General features: G+C 39.3%; 1 protein-coding gene across 4 annotated transcripts in view; it reads left to right on the forward strand.

Moving 5' to 3' along the window:
• HECTD4 (HECT domain E3 ubiquitin protein ligase 4) overlaps nt 1-17,946 on the forward strand; it is a 193,069-nt gene that overhangs the window by 31,560 nt on the left and 143,563 nt on the right. The gene's annotated exons all lie outside the window — the stretch shown is intronic.

Raw genomic sequence — 17,946 nt, forward strand, 5'->3', positions numbered from 1 at the left:
TAATTATATATAATTGTTTTATATATACAGATTGCTTATTTATTTATTTATATGAATTGCTCAGCTTCATTCTTTCAAACTTCCTCACAGATTATTTAGCCTTTCTCCTGTTGATAGACATTTTAGGTTGATTCCAATTTTTCTCCAGTATAATGTTCAATGTCTTTGTACCTCCAAATGTTTCTGAATCCTCACAGTGCTTATCAGTACTTTGTACATCAGAAACCACATCAGAAATAAAGTTTGTTGAATTGAATTTGAAGAATGTGGATTTATTTCTTTCTTTATTTATAGAATTCAGTAGTATTTGTCAAAGTAGCAGTATTATCAAAAATTTGAAGTATAGTTTTGAGAGAATGTCAGTATCACTAGCTACCTATATGCTCTAGGACATCATGCTAGTTGAACCCATTTACAACAAATCTATGTAACAAATCTATGTATATATATATATATATATATATATATATATATTTATTTATTTATTTATTTTTGGCTGCATTGGGTTTTCATTGCTGCACGAGGGCTTTTCTCTAGTTGGGGCAAGCGGGCTACTCTTCGTTGCGGTGCACGGGCTTTTCATTGTGGTGGCTTCTCTTGTTGCAGAGCACAGACCCTAGGCACATGGGCTTCAGTAGTTGTGGCACACGGGCTCAGTAGTTGTGGCTCACGGGCTCTAGAGCACAGGCTCAGTAGTTGTGGGACACGGGCTTAATTGCTCCACGGCATGTGAGATCTTCCCAGACCAGGGCTCGAACCAGTGTCCACTGCATTGGCAGGCGGATTCTTAACCACTGCGCCACCAGGGAAGCCCAACAAAAATATTTTTAAACCTAGTTTGTGGTAATTTATTTTCTGTTAAATTTGGTCCAGCACATTTTCCGTGCAATAAAAAAAAAAAAATTGAATGTCTTTGCAAGTGATTTTGTCTATAGTTTTAAGAGTTTTAGTGAAATTCGAAAATTGCAGTTATATGATTTTGAAGAAAAAGAAGGAACCTCATTTTTCATTTTATCAGTAACCCCTGGGTAGCATAGACTGTTGTAAGTTAAATACACATTGCATTGACGTGGTAAATTGTAGTGTTTTTGAAATAAATTCCAAGATGTAAATTTTTTTTTTTTTTTGCGGTACACAGGCCTCTCACTGTTGTGGCCTCTCCCGTTGCGGAGCACAGGCTCCGGACGCGCAGGCTCAGCGGCCATGGCTCACGGGCCTAGTCGTTCCGTGGCATGTGGGATCTTCCCAGACCGGGGCACGAACCCGTATCCCCTGCATCGGCAGGCGGACTCTCAACCACTGCGCCACCAGGGAAGCCCCCAAGATGTAAAAATTTTTTTTTTTTTTTTTTTTTTTTTTTTGCTGTACGCGGGCCTCTCACTGCTGTGGCCTCTCCCGTTGCGGAGCACAGGCTCCGGACACACAGGCTCCGCGGCCATGGCTCGCGGGCCCAGCCGCTCCGCGGCATGTGGGATCTTCCGGGATCGGGGCACGAACCCATGTCCCCTGCATCGGCAGGCGGACTCTCAACCACTGCGCCACCATGGAAGCCCCTAAAAATTTTAATGCTTCATTTTGTTGTCTATTTCATTGCTTACTAGAGAAAGGATTTCTTTGGTAAAAAATCATGTTGGAAAGAAAAACTGAACTTTAGATATTTTTTGATGTTTCAGGACATAAGTATAACATCGTATAACTGGGTATATGTGGCTTTGGCAGCAAAAATTAATCAATCCAAAACCTCACAGAAGCAACTTCTGGCTGTTAAAATCCATAAAGTGATAGGTCTTTTTCATTTGTTCCTCCTTTATCATATCTAGGCAAGGACTTAATAACTCAGAAGTGATAATAAAAGTTGCATTAAGAAGGGGAATTTTATGTATTTTGCTGTCATAATTTATAAAACTCTTAGAAATTTGAAGTTGTAGGTTCAAGATAAAGGCCATAAAAAGTTGATTTTTTTCCTTATGTTTTTCTGATCATGGGACAGGACCAATAGCTCAGCAATGAATCATCTGTATTTTTTTTTTTTTTTTTTTTTTTTTTTTTGCGGTATGCGGGCCTCTCACTGTTGTGGCCTCCCCCGTTGCGGAGCACAGGCTCCGGACGCGCAGGCTCCGGACGCGCAGGCTCAGCGGCCATGGCTCACGGGCCCAGCCGCTCCGTGGCATATGGGATCCTCCCAGACCGGGGCACGAACCCGTATCCCCTGCATCGGCAGGCGGACTCTCAACCACTTGCGCCACCAGGGAGGCCCTCATCTGTATTTTAGATATCAAAAGTGAAGCTATAGATTTTGAGCCAATTTAGGTTTTCTAATGTTCAGATGAAAGGAAAATGGACGAGCAAAACTTTGGGGTTGATAGCCCTATGTAATTATTTTGGAAGAGCAATGTTTGACATGTGTTAAATTCTCCAGAAAGTTGCCTTTAGACGTAACTCTTTTTTAGCCACGAGTTTCTGGATTTGTCCCTGATTTGCTAAGATAGGAGTTGCATATCTAATATGTAATCTAATATGGTTAAGTATCTAATATAGTTAAGCTTTGTGTTACCTTTTTTTTAATAATGATTTTTAAAATTTTTTATTTATTTATTTTTGGCTGTGTTGGGTCTCTGTTGCTGTGCGTGGGCTTTCTCTAGTTGCGGCGAGCGGGAGTTACTCTTCGTTGCGGTGTGCGGGCTTCTCATTGTGGTGGCTTCTCTTGTTGTGGAGCACGGGCTCTAGGCGCACGGGCTTCAGTAGTTGTGGTTCACGGGCTCTAGAGCGCAGGCTCAGTAGTTGTGGCACACGGGCTTAGTTGCTCCATGGCATGTGGGATCTTCCCCGATCAGGGCTGGAACCCGTGTCCCCTGCATCGGCAGGCGGATTCTCAGCCACTGCACCACCAAGGAAGCCCTGTTGCCTTATTTTTAAGTGGTTTACCCTTATACTCCTTGCTCCCTGCCCCCAACAGCATATTAAGTCTTAGCTACAAAAGGGACGTTTAATTTTAGCTAGCTGGTTAGTTTTACTGAACATTTGTTCTTTGCAGACTGAGGGAGACAGATGGATTTGAATTCTAAAGTGGAGTCTTGATTTAGTAGAAGAAATAACCAGTAAAGTGATAGACGAGGTTTCCAGGCAGTTTTAATTAGTCAGGCGCAGCTGTGAGCAGGAATTGATGAGAAGGGCAAGATTTCGTGGCATAAAAGATGCAGCATTTCTCATGTTTCTTAGAGGTATTTAGGGGTCAGCCATGGTTATCGGTAATTTTTACTGAGTAGTCGTTTGGTGCCTATTCATGTTCTTGCCTACCCCAGCCAAACAATTACAGACTACAGGTTTAAAATTAATGTCTCTGATCTTATAATCAAAGTATGGATGACACTGATTTCAGCTTCTTTGTTCATGTTGACTAAAGAAGTCATTGGAAGTACTGATCTAGGAGTGTGTTTGCTAATGGTGCCTTATTGTGTCTATTGCTTTCTGTTGTTTGTTTTGTTTTGTTTTGTTGGGCATGTGTGTGCACTGTCAGGTAGCATGTTTAGTCATTTGCTCATTCAGTAAATATTTATTGAGCATCTGTCATGTACCAGGTTCTCTGGGGTTTGGGATACACTAGGGAACAAAATAGACAAAGTTTTAAGCCATAATGAGAGAGTTTGAAATAAATTTGAAAAAGATATTTTTCAACTAATATCAACTAATGTTATTGAGTACTTACTACATGCCAGGTGCTGTGCTCTGTGCCTTATTTCAGGAGAAAGAATTCAAAACATGCTGAGATTTTAGTGCAGAAGATAAAGAGATGAATGAATATAAGTGTGCACCCTTGAGAAGTTTACAATCTATCAGAGTCCCTCTGGTAACAATAATTATCTGTAGAACTTGTATTTTTTTTTTTTAGAACTTGTATTTTAATTGAGCCTATGATTAGAATCCCTCCTGTGCACAATTCTGAGGATTGACAAATTTTGCAAACCGGGACTTCCTATGTCCGTAATGGGAGGTTGTTCGTCACACTCAATGTCAGGTGGCAGTAGTTAGTTAGGCTTATTGCATGCATTCAATCAAATGGTTACTGTAGAGCAGTATTTTTTTCACCCTCAGCTGGATGATTCTCTGCTGCAGGGGCTTCCCTGTACATTGCAAGATGTCCATCCCTGGCCTCTACCCACTAGATGCCAGGAACACCTCTGTACTTGTAACGACCCAAAATATTTCTTGGCATTGCCACACATCCCCTGGGAGGCATCAAGAGTCTCTGTCTCCCTAGACAGTCAGCACCTCCTCCAGGAGGCAGAGCCAACTGCAGCATCACCCAAAGCTCAGCTTGTGCCACCCGCTCACACTCTTCCTACAGATGGGAAGTGCTTGGGCTATTCACACCTGATACTGGGAATACTCTCGTTAGACTGTGACCGTGTTTCTAGAGAAACCACTAAGTGCTTATCAGCAGTGAGGATAATGATCTTGGTCTGCTTTGCAGAGCTAGAATAAACAATGGGAATTACAACATTTTCATTATTAAATATATCATGAATGTATATATGGAAGGTATGTATTTTGGGGTAGAACTTTTGAATATATAAATTAAACTAAATTAAAAATATATATTCTGTTATTCCACCACCCAGTTAAGAAATGGGTCCATACCAATCCCTTTAAAGACCCCTGCATGCTCCACCATTCAGCTCTCCCTCTCTCCCACGTAGGATACCCCTATCTTGAATTTTGTGTTTGTTTTTCTTTTGCTTTTCTGTATTGTTTTATAGTATGCACACAACTCTAAACATTACAGAGCTCAGTTTTGTGTGGTTCCTTTTTTTTTTTTTTTTTTTTTTTTGGCGGTACGCGGGCCTCTCACTGCTGTGGCCTCTCCCGTTGCGGAGCACAGGCTCTGGATGCACAGGCTCAGCGGCCATGGCTCACGGGCTCAGCCGCTCCGCGGCATGTGGGATCTTCCCAGACCGGGGCACGAACCCGTGCCCCCTGCATCGGCAGGCGGACTCCCAACCACTGCGCCACCAGGGAATCCCCCAGTTTTGTGTGTTTTAAGACCTTTTTATATAAATGTAGTATGCCGTATGTAATTTTTGTGACTTGCTTTATTTTCTGCTCCACATGTGTTATATGATTCTTCCATGCTGATGTGTGTAGCTGTACTTCTGTTTTCACTGCTGTGTAATTATATGAATACATCACAGTGTATCCATTTTGTTGATGAATATTTGAGTTGTTTCCAGTTGGTTTTTTTGTTATTGTAAACAATGTTGCTGTAAATATTCTTGTACTTGTCATTTGGTGTTAATGTGCAAGAGTTTCTGTAGGGAATTACCCAGGAGTGGATTGCTGTATTGTAGGCTATATGCATGGAGCAGGCTGAAGGATGGCCCCTAAAGATAACAGGTCCTAATACGTGGAACCTATAAATGTTACCTTATGTGGAAAGAGGATCTTTGCAGGTGTGATTAAGTTAAGGATTTTGAGCTGGGGAGATGATCCTAGATTATCAGGTGGGCTCTAAATGCAGTCACAAGTGTCCTTAATAGAGGAGAGGCCAACGGAAATTACACCGAGTATAAGAGGAGAAGGCCCTGTGATCACAGAGGCAGAGATTGAAGTGATGTAGCCACAGCCCAGGGTGCCAGCAGCCACCAAAAGGTGGAAGAGCCGAGAAACAAACTCTTTCCTAGAGCCTCTGGAGGGAGTGCAGCCCTGCCAGCAACACCTGGAATTTGGCCCAGTGATACTGATTTTGTACTTCTGGCCTCCAGAACTGTAAGAAAATAAATATCTGTTGTTTTAAGCCACTAAGTATGGTGATTTGTTATAGCAGCCACCAGGAGCTAAAACAATTCTTTATTTTTTATTTTTTTTTCATTTTCATTTTAACTGGACAATACCAATTGTTTTCTAAGGTGTCTGTACTAATTTATGTTTCCACCAGAAGTGTCTAAGAATTACTATTGTTTCACATTCTTCTCAGTAGTTTGATACTTTTGCATTTTACCAGGAGATTTTTCTAAGCAATTTTATAAAATTTAGTACAAACTTTAAAAAATTTAGTTCAGAATGCAAAAACAAACAAAAAACTACACTGATAAGAAGGTAAAAATGTTGATATTGAATGCTGCAGTAACATAGAGAAGGGGTTTGGTTAAATTAATACATATGCTACAGATACTGTGTTATACGTATTATTTCTCTTGCCTCGTCTCCTAACCACTAAACTTAATATTTTCTGCACACATTCTTTCTTCTCGTGAAAATAATCCAGTGATTCTTTGGTACTCATTACATGAATTGGCATGCTTTTTAGGTTTCTGTTTGGTTTGTTTCTGTTTTTACTCTATCCCATGTTAAATCTTTTTGGCTAAACATAAGTTGGTAAAATAGTATTTTGTGGGGGGAGGCAGTAACTATAACCTAGCTGCTCAGGAAGATAGTATATTTGTGCATGTATTTTGAGGGAACAGATGTTTAGTCATCAATTCCAGAAAATGTTATCATGCCCTTGTCTCATGAAATATATTGTTTGATGATAAACATATAGCACATACTAACAATAATTGTACCTTAGGGACGAATTGCATTTGGCACCTTAAAAAGTAATTTTTAAATGTATATCCTCATTTGATTAATTTGTTTGTTCTTTTGTTATGTTCCTTAAGGGTAAGCATTAAACAAATATATTTACTTAGGAAACTAGATTAATCATAGTTGTTTTTACACAATTTTGAGAGTCTATTAGCAAAATTCAGTTTTTAATAAAGTTTCTATTAGCAAAATTAAGTGGCAAATTGAGGTGATTTAGCTAGTCTTTTTAAAGACTGCTCACTTTAATAGAATCCTAGCATTTGAAGAAGAAATCCTTGTGTGTCATTTACATTACAAGAACTGTAATAAAGAGCCATCCAGTTTCTTCTTGATTGTGACCAGTGGAGGGGCCCTTAGAACCTCTTAAGCTTTTGGTTTTGACAAGCTTTTTTTTAAAAATCACTTTTCTTATAAAAATTTGGAAAATTGCCCCAGGATATTAAAGTAGACAGAATTGCATAATGAACCCTTATGTACCCATCACCAACTTCGACAATTTTCAACTCATGGCTGATCTTGTTTCACCTATGCTGCCACCTATTTCTCTTTCCCATATTATTTTAAAGTAAATCCATGACATCCTATCACTTTATCCGTAAGTATTTCAGTATGTATCTAAAAGATGAGGACTCCTTTAAAAAAACATAATCATAATATTTCATATCTTTAAAAATTAACAGTATTTCTTTAATATAATTAAATACACAGTCAGCATTCACATTTCCAATTGTGATTGTGCTAATCTTTTTAAAAGGTTGTTTGGATGAGGATGTAAATAAGGATATAATGTTTTTTAAACTACATATTACTTCTCCTTCTCTCTTTTTTTTTTTTTTCCTCTGCCTTGCAATTTATTTGTTGAAGAAAGTTGGTTCTTTGTCCTGTTGAGTTTCCTATGGTCTAGATTATGCTTATTGCACCCCTTGGTATAGTTTAACATCTTTTTTTTGGTCCTCTCTATTTCCTGTAAATTCACATTTGGATCTTACTTCTAGACCACGGTTCCATCAGGTTTAAGTTTGATTTTGTTTTTCCTTTATTTTTTGGCAAGATTGCTTTACGGGTGGTGGTGTATATTTTCATCATTAGGCACATAATGTCAGCTTATTTTTGTGTGATGTTTGCAGCTGTTAAAGCTCAATGCCTAGATCTAGTACACTGAGATTGCAAAATGGTGATACCTTGTCATTCCTTCATTTATTAGCTGGAATTCTTCTATACAGAAAAGTTTTCTTTTATCAACTGTTTGCTTACCTAGGTGGACAGGTTATATAAGAAAGGTAGGGTAAATGATTGACTTTCCCTATATTAACCAGTTTACCAAAAATACAGTTGGTTTGCCAACATCCTCCAATGGTGGGTTTTTAAAAAAATATTATAAATTTGTGGATTTAAATGTATTTGATGTGTTTCTGTCCATTGAACTTACTGTCCTTACTGGCTTGGCAAAATTATTGTTTCTTAAAATGGACTATCCTTTTTCCAAAGAAGATGTATGAATGACCTTATGAAAAGATGAAAAGCTTATGAAAAGATGCTCAACATTGGGCCTCCCTGGTGGCGCAAGTGGTTGAGAGTCCGCCTGCCGATGCAGGGGATACGGGTTCGTGCCCCGGTCTGGGAGGATCCCATGTGCCGCGGAGCGGCTGGGCCCGTGAGCCATGGCCGCTGAGCCTGCGCGTCCGGAGCCTGTGCTCCGCAACGGGGGAGGCCACAACAGTGAGAGGCCCGCGTGCCGCAAAAAAAAAAAAAAAAAAAAAAAAAAGATGCTCAACATCATTAGCCTTCAGGGGAATGCAAATCAAAACCACCTGAGTTACCACTTCAAGCCCCCTTGGATGGCTCTAATCAAAAGACAGATAATAACAAGTGTTAGCAATAATGGGGAGAAATTGGAATCTTTATACGTTACTGGTGGGAATGTAACATGGTGCAGCCACTTTGGAAAACAGTTTAACAGTTCCTCCAAAAGGTAAACAGAGTTACCATATGATTTGGCAGTTTCACTCTTATGTTTTCTTCCCTCTTGGTTATAAAGCTATGTCCACACAAAAACTTGTAACTGAATATTCATAGCAACATTATTCATAATTGCCAAAAAATGGAAAGAACTTGTGTCCATCAACTGATGAATGGATAAATAAGATATGGTATATCCATTAAATGGAATATTATTCAGCAATAAAAAGGAGTGAAGTACTGATACATACTACAACAAGGACGAATTTTAAACAGTATGCTAAGTGAAAGAGGGCAGTCACAAAATACCCCTCAGAATACGATTCCATTTCTATTAAATGTAAAGAAAATAGGTAAATCTATAGCAACAGTAGATTAGTGATTGCCTAGGGCTGAAAGATTTGGGGGGACATGGGGAGTGACTGCTAATGGGTACAGAGTTTCTTTTGGAGGTGATGCAAATGTTCTAAAATTGTAATGAATGCACAACTGTCAATATGCTAAAAGCCATTGGATTGTATACTTTAAGTGGATGAATTTTATGGTGTGTGAATTACATTAAAATAAGCCTTTTTATAAAGATCATTATATTAAAAAAAAAAAAGGAGTACTCAGAGTCATCCAGAGAGCCTGCTTTAGATGCAGATTCCAGGGTAATCCTAGACCTTTTTGAAACAATGTTTATAATTGGATCCCAAGAATCTTTTTTTTTTTTTTTTTTTTTTTTGCGTTATGTGGGCCTCTCACTGTTGTGGCCTTCTCCCGTTGCGGAGCACAGGCTCCGGACGCGCAGGCTCAACGGCCATGGCTCATGGGCCCAGCCGCTCCATGGCATGTGGGATCTTCCCAGACCGGGGCACGAACCCATGTCCCCTGCATCGGCAGGCGGACCCTCAACCACTGCGCCACCAGGGAAGCCCCCCAAGAATCTTTTTTATTTTTTTATTTTTTATTTTTTTTTATTTTTATTCTTTTTGTGGTATGCGGGCCTCTCACTGTTGTGGCCTCCCCCGTTGCGGAGCACAGGCTCCAGATGCGCAGGCCCAGCGGCCACGGCTCACGGGCCCAGCCGCTCCGCGGCACATGGGATCCTCCCAGACCGGGGCACGAACCCGTATCCCCTGCATCGGCAGGCGGACTCTCAACCACTGCGCCACCAGGGAGGCCCCAAGAATCTTTTTTAAAGAGTAAATACATCCAGGAATTCTGTTTGAATTATTATCAAGTTGTTTGTTAGGCTGTGCATCCCAGCAACTTCCTGTTTCTGCCTCTCCTGGAGCAATAAGGGAGGAGAGTAAGTCTTTCTCTTCCACATGACAGCCCTTGAAACTTATGAAGGCAGCTCCCCCTCCAACTCACCTTTGTAGGCCACGCATCCCTAGTTCCTTACCACTTCTCATGTGACGTGATTGCCAGATTAGTCAAATCACCTATTCTGGACACACAGTCTGTTAAAGACCTTTTAAAATGAGGTACTTTGAACAGGATATTCCAGTTATAGTTTGACCATTGCAGAATATAAATGGGATTATTACCTCCCTTGCTTCTGACACTGAAATTCTACTAATGTATTAAGGTTATATTAACATTTTTAAAAATGGTGGTGGCTCAAATGAAGCATGTGTTTAATTCAAACCTCCTTTACCCCACCCTCAACACTCCCAGGTTTTATCTAGTCTGGTCTTCCTCATAGGGTTATCTGGAAAAGTTCCCTTTCTTGGTGGTGACCTGGTCCAAAATAAGGAAGCATCTTTAATGTCCTAACAATTATTTAGCAGTTTCAAGTTTTTCAGAGCACTCCTATACATTATTTCCTTTTATCTTAATGGTGTAAACTGTTAAGATGTAGAAACACAGACTGAGAGAATTTAAGTAAAATGCTTAAGGGGAGAGTTATTTGCAGAGGCTGGGCTAGAACCTAGTTTCCTTAACTCAGTGGTTTGTAATCTTGGCTGCACATCGCATTCACCTGTGGAGTTAAAAAACAAAAACTAGGTTCCATCCCTAGATATTTTGAGTTAATCGGGCTGGGGTGGGACCTATTCGGTATTATTTAAAAGCTCTCAAGGCAGTACTAATGTTTAGCCAGGGTTGAGCAACTGCCCTAACTCATATCCTCATGTTCCTTCCCTGTCACATATATTTTCTTCATCTAATTGAAATAGTCTTACATGGAAGAGGAAGAATTATTTTCCATTGCTCCAGAAGGCAGAATCACAATTAATCCAAGCGAGAGAAGGTTACTCAGATGTACAGTGGGAACCAGATGTACACCGTAGAGAATTATTCTTGGAATTTATATATTTTCTTATTCATTAATTTATCAAACTTTTATGTGCCAGGCACTGTGCTAAGCTCTGGGGGTACAAATATGAATAAGACATGGTCTCCCCCTTTCAGAGCTCACAGTTGAAAGGGGGGACAGAGTTAAATAACATTATAGTAGGGTGCGCTATGTGTTACACATATTGGGAGCTCTATAATTTCCTTCTTTGTTATATTTTTGTATTTGTAAATTGTCAACAGTGATTTTCTTACTAAGATATATTTACGCTAAGCATTTGGTGAATATGTCACAATGATAGTCTTTACATTAAGTATGTAATTCAAGCAATAACAGGTAAAGTTAGTCCTTGCATAGGTATCTTTTTTCTTTAAATACTCCTAATAATAAAATTTATAGTGTTGAAACCATTTTGAGAGTTCATTTCTACATCTTTCTCCGAATTTTATTTTGTTGATTACTAAGCATAGGAAGATGATCTGTATTGGCTTTGTCAAGATTTTGTGTTGGTGAAAAAAGTGATTTTGTAACAGAGAAATTTTTAGATTTGGACTCTATGCCTCAGATCAGCTTTGAAGAGTCACTCTATATACCACTCACTACATTTCCTTTATGGACATCATTTATTAAAAACAAATCATTGATACATTTCCTATTGAAATACCAGACACATTTATCCTTAGAGTTTGTATCTGATCCTCTGATAGAGGTATATGACCCTCAGATAGAGGTATATCCTGGGCAATACAGGAACACCAAAAAGTTATTCTGGGGAGGGGAAGAGGGAGGAGGGGAAGAGGGAGGAAGAAAAGAGGGAGGAAATCAGAGTTTTTCAAAGTTGGCGGTAGAGCAGAGCTGGGTTCTGAATGATAGGTAGGATTTAGACTGAGTGGTATGGACATTCAGGCCACATCAGCAGCGAGATGGAAAAATGGGACCCTGATCATGGAACATGACAAAAGATGAAAACTGGGCAGGGACAGGACAAGATGGAACTTCTATGAAAAAGAATCTGAACAGTGATTTCTTATATGTGGGAGTCCTCAGAGTCCTAACAATCCTGCTCTCAAAAGCCGTTGGACAGAGATCTAGGAAAAATCACCATGTGCTGGAGAAAGCTTTATAGGGCTGAGCCAAAGCTAATTAGTCTGGTAACAAGTCAGGGTCCATTCCTAGTTTTGGCACCAAGCTAGGGGCTAAGACTCGTGAGTTAAAATAAAGTGTGAAATTTAATTGTGGTTATCAGTTAAGACCCTTAAACTCCCTTTTATTTTATTTTATTTTTTTAAACATTTAAAAAAATTTTATTTATTTTTGGCCGCGTTGGGTCTTTGTTGCTGCGCGCGGGCTTTCTCTAGTTGTGGCGAGTGGGGGCTACTCTTTTTTTTTTTTTTTTTTTTTTCTTTTTTTTTTGCGGTATGCGGGCCTCTCACTGCTGTGGCCTCTCCCGCTGCGGAGCACAGGCTCCGGACGCGCAGGCCCAGCGGCCATGGCTCACGGGCCCAGCCGCTCCGCGGCACATGGGATCCTCCCAGACCGGGGCACGAACCCGTATCCCCTGCATCGGCAGGCGGACTCTCAACCACTGCGCCACCAGGGAGGCCCGGGGCTACTCTTCGTTGTGGTGCGCGGGCTTCTCAGTGGGTGGCTTCTCTTGTTGCGGGGCACGGGCTCTAGGCACGTGGGCTTCAGTAGTTGTGGCTCGCGGGCTCTAGAGCGCACGCTCAACAGTTGTGGTGCCCATGCATAGTGGCTCCCCAGCATGTGGGATCTTCCCTGACCAGGGCTCAAACCCATGTCCCCGGCATTGGCAGGTGGATTCTTAACCATTGCGCCACCAGGGAAGTCCAAGACCCTTTTAAAAAAATAGGTGATGTTGAGAGTTTGAACATGTATTTCCAAGATTGGATAAGGTCATGCAGCTTCAGGGTCTAATTTAATTGATAAGGGATCCACTCTTGATTTAGGCTTTCATTTTAGAGATAGAATTCCATCCTTCTTTTCGTGATTCATTTACTTGGTTCACATGAAATCTTTCTGATCTTTGAGTTGCCATATGCAATTCAATTTGGCCATGATTGCCATCTTCATAATGTAAAAATGGTAGGAAAATCTGTGAAGGGTTTAAAAACTCACTCTAACATTTGAGAGGGTTTCGGTATTCTATAGACTCTACTGAAAAGTTTTGTCCTGGGCTGTGAGTCTGGCCAGTTGATCTGCTTTGGAATAATCCAGGTATAAATTCCTTTTATGCTGACAGGTTCATATAATGAATTGAATCAGTTAATGTACCATACTAGGGAGTATAGTAATTTATTTGGAGCTTGAGTGATCCTGAGTTTTAAATATCATTTCTTTTTGGAGAGTGAAACGTTTTATTGTTCACTGATAGTTCCCAGCATCTGTGGTGGTCTCTCCCATTCCACCACCAGTCCTACAGTGAGAGAAACTGCTGCCAAAGTTCAGTAGATGGGCCTAGTGAATTGATTTAAGGAAAGTACTTCCTATGGTACTTGTGATTGTTCTTTGTCAGATATGTCCCCCAAATGTTGATTATATCAGTTGTGTCACTATTTGTTTGACTAGCAGTTATTTAAAGGTAGTGTTTGCTTCTGTAAAATACCAGCTCTAGTTAAGACTGCTTTTCTTCAATATAAACTATTCAACTTGTCATCACTATTTCTTTTTTTTAAACAGAGGAAAAAAACCCCTCATGTTTCTATTACCACAAATACCAATGACATTTCAAAATTGAATAAGCATGTTTTACATAGTCCTTTTTATGGGCGTATACAGTTTTTATACTCCTTTTTATTGTGTAGTTTTAATTATTTTTATTTATTGCAGAATATTCCATTGTGATATGTTATAATTTAATTGAACACTTCTGAATATTGAGATTGCTTCCACTTTTTCCGCTATAATAAGACTGCAGTGAAAATCTCTGTGCATTTTTATTTCTGGAATGTTTCTTTAGGATAAATTCTTAAAAATGGTGTTACTTTCTATTTCTTTCAGAGGTAGGAGATAATATATCTTTTAGTGTCTATCTTGACCCTTTTAGAGAATTACATCTCTGCTATTCTGAAGAGCAAAGTAGATGGAAATTGAGATTGACATTTAGGGGAATATGATAGTTCATTCCCTAGTCTTGATTTTTCTACTAATTATTAGTCTAGTTAATTTCCTTATGTGTTTATACAGTATTCTCTATTACTTGAAAAGCCTCTATATTCTTATTCTCCCTACCATATTTACTTGAAATGCATGTTGGCGTTTTACATTTCTCATCATGACTGACAGGTATATGTTCTGTGTTTTCCCAAAGGAAAAAAAATTGGCTAAAAGATGATCCTCTATACTTCTTTTTTAAAAAAATATTTATTTATTATTTATTTGGTTGCACCAGGTCTTAGTTGTGGCAGGCGGGTTCCTTAGTTGTGGCACATGGGCTCCTTAGTTGCAGCTTGCAAGCTTCTTAGTTGCGGCTTGCTGGCTCCTTAGTTGCAGCATGTGGGCTCCTTAGTTGTGGCAAGTGAACTCTTAGTTGTGGCATGCATGTGGGATCTAGTTCGCTGACCAGGGATCAAACTGGGGCCCCCTGCATTGGGAGCACAGAGTCTTAACCACTGCACCACAGGGGAAGTCCTGATCCTCTGTACTTCTTATGTCAAATATTGGAGTCTTGTTCAAAGCCAGATTTGGCTGGCAAAGAATATTTTGCCTACCTTCTCTTAGCTTTCCAGAATGATTGTTGTTTAGCTTAAAAACATGTATGTCATGTATGATAAAATTATATTAAGGCTATGAATTGCTTTGAGTGTTGTTCCCTTAATTGGGATGACTTCAGCATTATCACCAAAGTACAGTTAGCAAACCTGTCTTCTGATTAAGGGTGACAGGCATCTTCCCTTTTCCTTAAATAGCCTTTTTCCTTTTTAAAGAAAAAGTATTAATTTTATAATGACATTACAGTCTTTTATCTTGGTCAAGAGCCATTACTAAGAGCAGTGGTTTTATATGAGGATTTGAGACAAATCATTTAGTATTCATAAGTACCAGAATAGATCCTCCATAGCTGACTTACTAAAACCCAAAGGTATGATATCTTTATAAAATGATTTTAGGCTATGACCTTCAAACTTTAGAATTCTTAAAAACAGCAGCATATCAGACAGTTCTTAGTTTTCATAAGGCCATTGAAATGGATAATGCTGAGTAATCTAATGGGTTTCTGAAAGCATAGTGTGCTTTAGATACTGTTAAATCAATAAACATAACAGTCACTTAAGCATGTATATTATATAATATTTGGTTAATTATATTATAACTCAAATCCTTTCAGAATATTTCTTTCAAGTGGAATGCCAAAAATATAACTGAAGTGCTTGTAAAAATAGAACCATCAGAAAAATACAGAAGTATAGTATATATTTTTTCAGATAATCTTAATATTTGGAGTTAGTTACAGATTCTGTCATATACATCATTTTATGAACCATGAACTATCGTATTTCAGAAGCACTTATGTTTGAGATTGGTAATAAAACTAAATATCTGGGTTTAATGTTACTGAATTGTTCTTTGATTCTTGTGTCCAATAAAAGCCTGTATTGAATTTTTTAGTAGTTGCTTCATATAACATAAGTCGCCGCTCAGTGTAGCATAAGTAAAAATGTATTTGGAGCACATATGTATTTAATTAATTAATTAATTTAAAAATAATTTTTAAAAATTAATTAATTTATCTTTGGCTGCGTTGGGTCTTCGTTGCTGCACGTGGGCTTTCCCTAGTTGTGGTGAGCGGGGGCTACTCTTTGTTTTGGTGTGAGGGCTTCTCATTGCGGTGGCTTCTCTTGTTTCAGGGCACAGGCTCTAGGTGCAAGGGCTTCAGTAGTTGTGACACGCGGGCTCTAGAGCACAGGCTCAGTAGTTGTGGCACATGGGCTTAGTTGCTCTGTGGCATGTGAGATCTTCCCGGACCGGGGCTCGACCCTGTGCCCCCTGCATTGGCAGGTGGATTCTTAACCACTGTGCCACCAGGGAAGTCCACATATGTATTTTATATCAAAGAGTTGTATTGGGTAGAGATCACAAAATCAATATTGAAAAGCATTTTCACAAATGCAACAAAATTTATTTGTTTAGATCTTCATACCTTGAGATGATCAAATTTAAAATTTTTTCATTTTTCACAACATTAAAAGTATCTCAGTCTTTGGTTGTTGATCATAATGGTGGAAGCTGGTTACTGACTTTTTTGGGGAGCGATCTTAAAAAAAAAAAGGTAATCTAGCTTCCTTGGATACGATTACTTAAGGGTAGATGGTTGCCCTTGAAATGCGATCGTTTTTAAAGGACTTTGGAGTTATTTTATCTGCTGTCATGCGAAAAATAATCAAAAGGGTAATTTGTGTTTGATGAATCGAGACAAAAGGGTAGGGAAATACAATTTGTATGACCTGATGATAAAGGACATTTAATCAATCATTATTTGATACTGTTGTATTAAAAACTAAATAAAAATGTCCCTAGTTCTTATTTTTAATAATATGATTTGCAATATTGCTTTACCCAATGATACCTAATTGAATACAACCATAGCCTGATTAGAACTGTTTTAAATTTTATTTTAAAATTATCATATGGTAGAATTGACCTTTTTTGGGGGGTGTGTGCAGTTCCATGAATCTTAACACATGTATAGATTCATGTAACCACCAGCACAATCAGGATATAGAACAGTTTGTTTGCCTCCCCAAACTCCCTCATACTATCACTATATAGTCACACCCTGCCTGTACCCCAACCTCTGGCAACCACTGATCTGTTCTCTATCACTATAGATTTTTTTTTTCCAGAAAGTCATATAAATAGAATAATTCAGATGGAACCTTTTGAAATTGACTTCTTTCACTCAACAAAATGCCATTGAGATTCACTGAGGTTGTAGATATCACTAGTTCATTTCTTTTTATTGCTACATTGTTGGTTGAAATTTTATGGCATTTGGATATTATTTCTGATCTGACACACTAGAACTGAAGTTTGAATTGGTTACTTTTTATTTTTTTATTTTTTATTTTATTTTATTTTTTATTTTTTTTCTTTTTGCGGTATGCGGGCCCCTCACTGCCGTGGCCTCTCCCGTTGCGGAGCACAGGCTCCGGACGCGCAGGCCCAGCGGCCATGGCTCACGGGCCCAGCCGCTCCGCGGCACATGGGATCCTCCCAGACCGGGGCACGAACCCGCATCCCCTGCATCGGCAGGCGGACTCTCATGGTTACTTTTTAAAACAATGAGTATTTTTTCAAATCAGTTAAATGAGATACATACGTAGTTAATTTTTTTTTTTTTTTTTTCTTTTTGCGGTATGTGGGCCTCTCACTGTTGTGGCCTCTCCCGTTGCGGAGCACAGGCTCCGGATGCGCAGGCCCAGCGGCCATGGCTCACGGGCCCAGCCGCTCCGCGGCATATGGGATCCTCCCAGACCGGGGCACGAACCCGTATCCCCTGCATCGGCAGGCGGACTCTTAACCACTGCGCCACCAGGGAGGCCCCGTAGTTAATTTTTTGAATTGGAATTTGTTTTCAAACTGAACATTTTTTCAGTTCAGTTTAGCGACTTGCATGTATAGCTAAGCTAGGCAGTTACAGGGTTTACATTTCTTTGGAAGTTCTTGTGGTTTTATTGGGCTAACAGTTTTAAGAGCAAAATTTGAGATTAAAAAAATATATTTTGCAGGTTTATGAGAGAAATAAAGTGACCCATGACCCTTTAAAATTTCAGTGCCAATGACTTGACAGAATTTTCTTTGCTTTTATTCCAAGCCTCTCCCCACCCTGACTTTCTGGTCTACTGAGAACCAGACACCTCTGGCGCCTGATAATCTGTTTTAATGTGTTTGGTCCAAGAGTGGCCTCTTATTTGTTGGTTACAACAGTCTGTTCATTTTAACTTAGTCACACTTATATGTGTAAATTATTTGCATCATAAATTTAGTTTGATTCTTTATCTTCATAGCTGTTTCCTTTCCTAGTTGATTGAGGATTTAATGGTTTTATCATTTCCCCAGCTGCTGAAAAATCTCAAGGAGGTCTCCTGATAATTGTATGTTTT

Source organism: Mesoplodon densirostris, chromosome 15, assembly GCF_025265405.1.
Source record: "Mesoplodon densirostris isolate mMesDen1 chromosome 15, mMesDen1 primary haplotype, whole genome shotgun sequence".
Classification (NCBI taxonomy): Eukaryota; Metazoa; Chordata; class Mammalia; order Artiodactyla; family Ziphiidae; genus Mesoplodon; species Mesoplodon densirostris.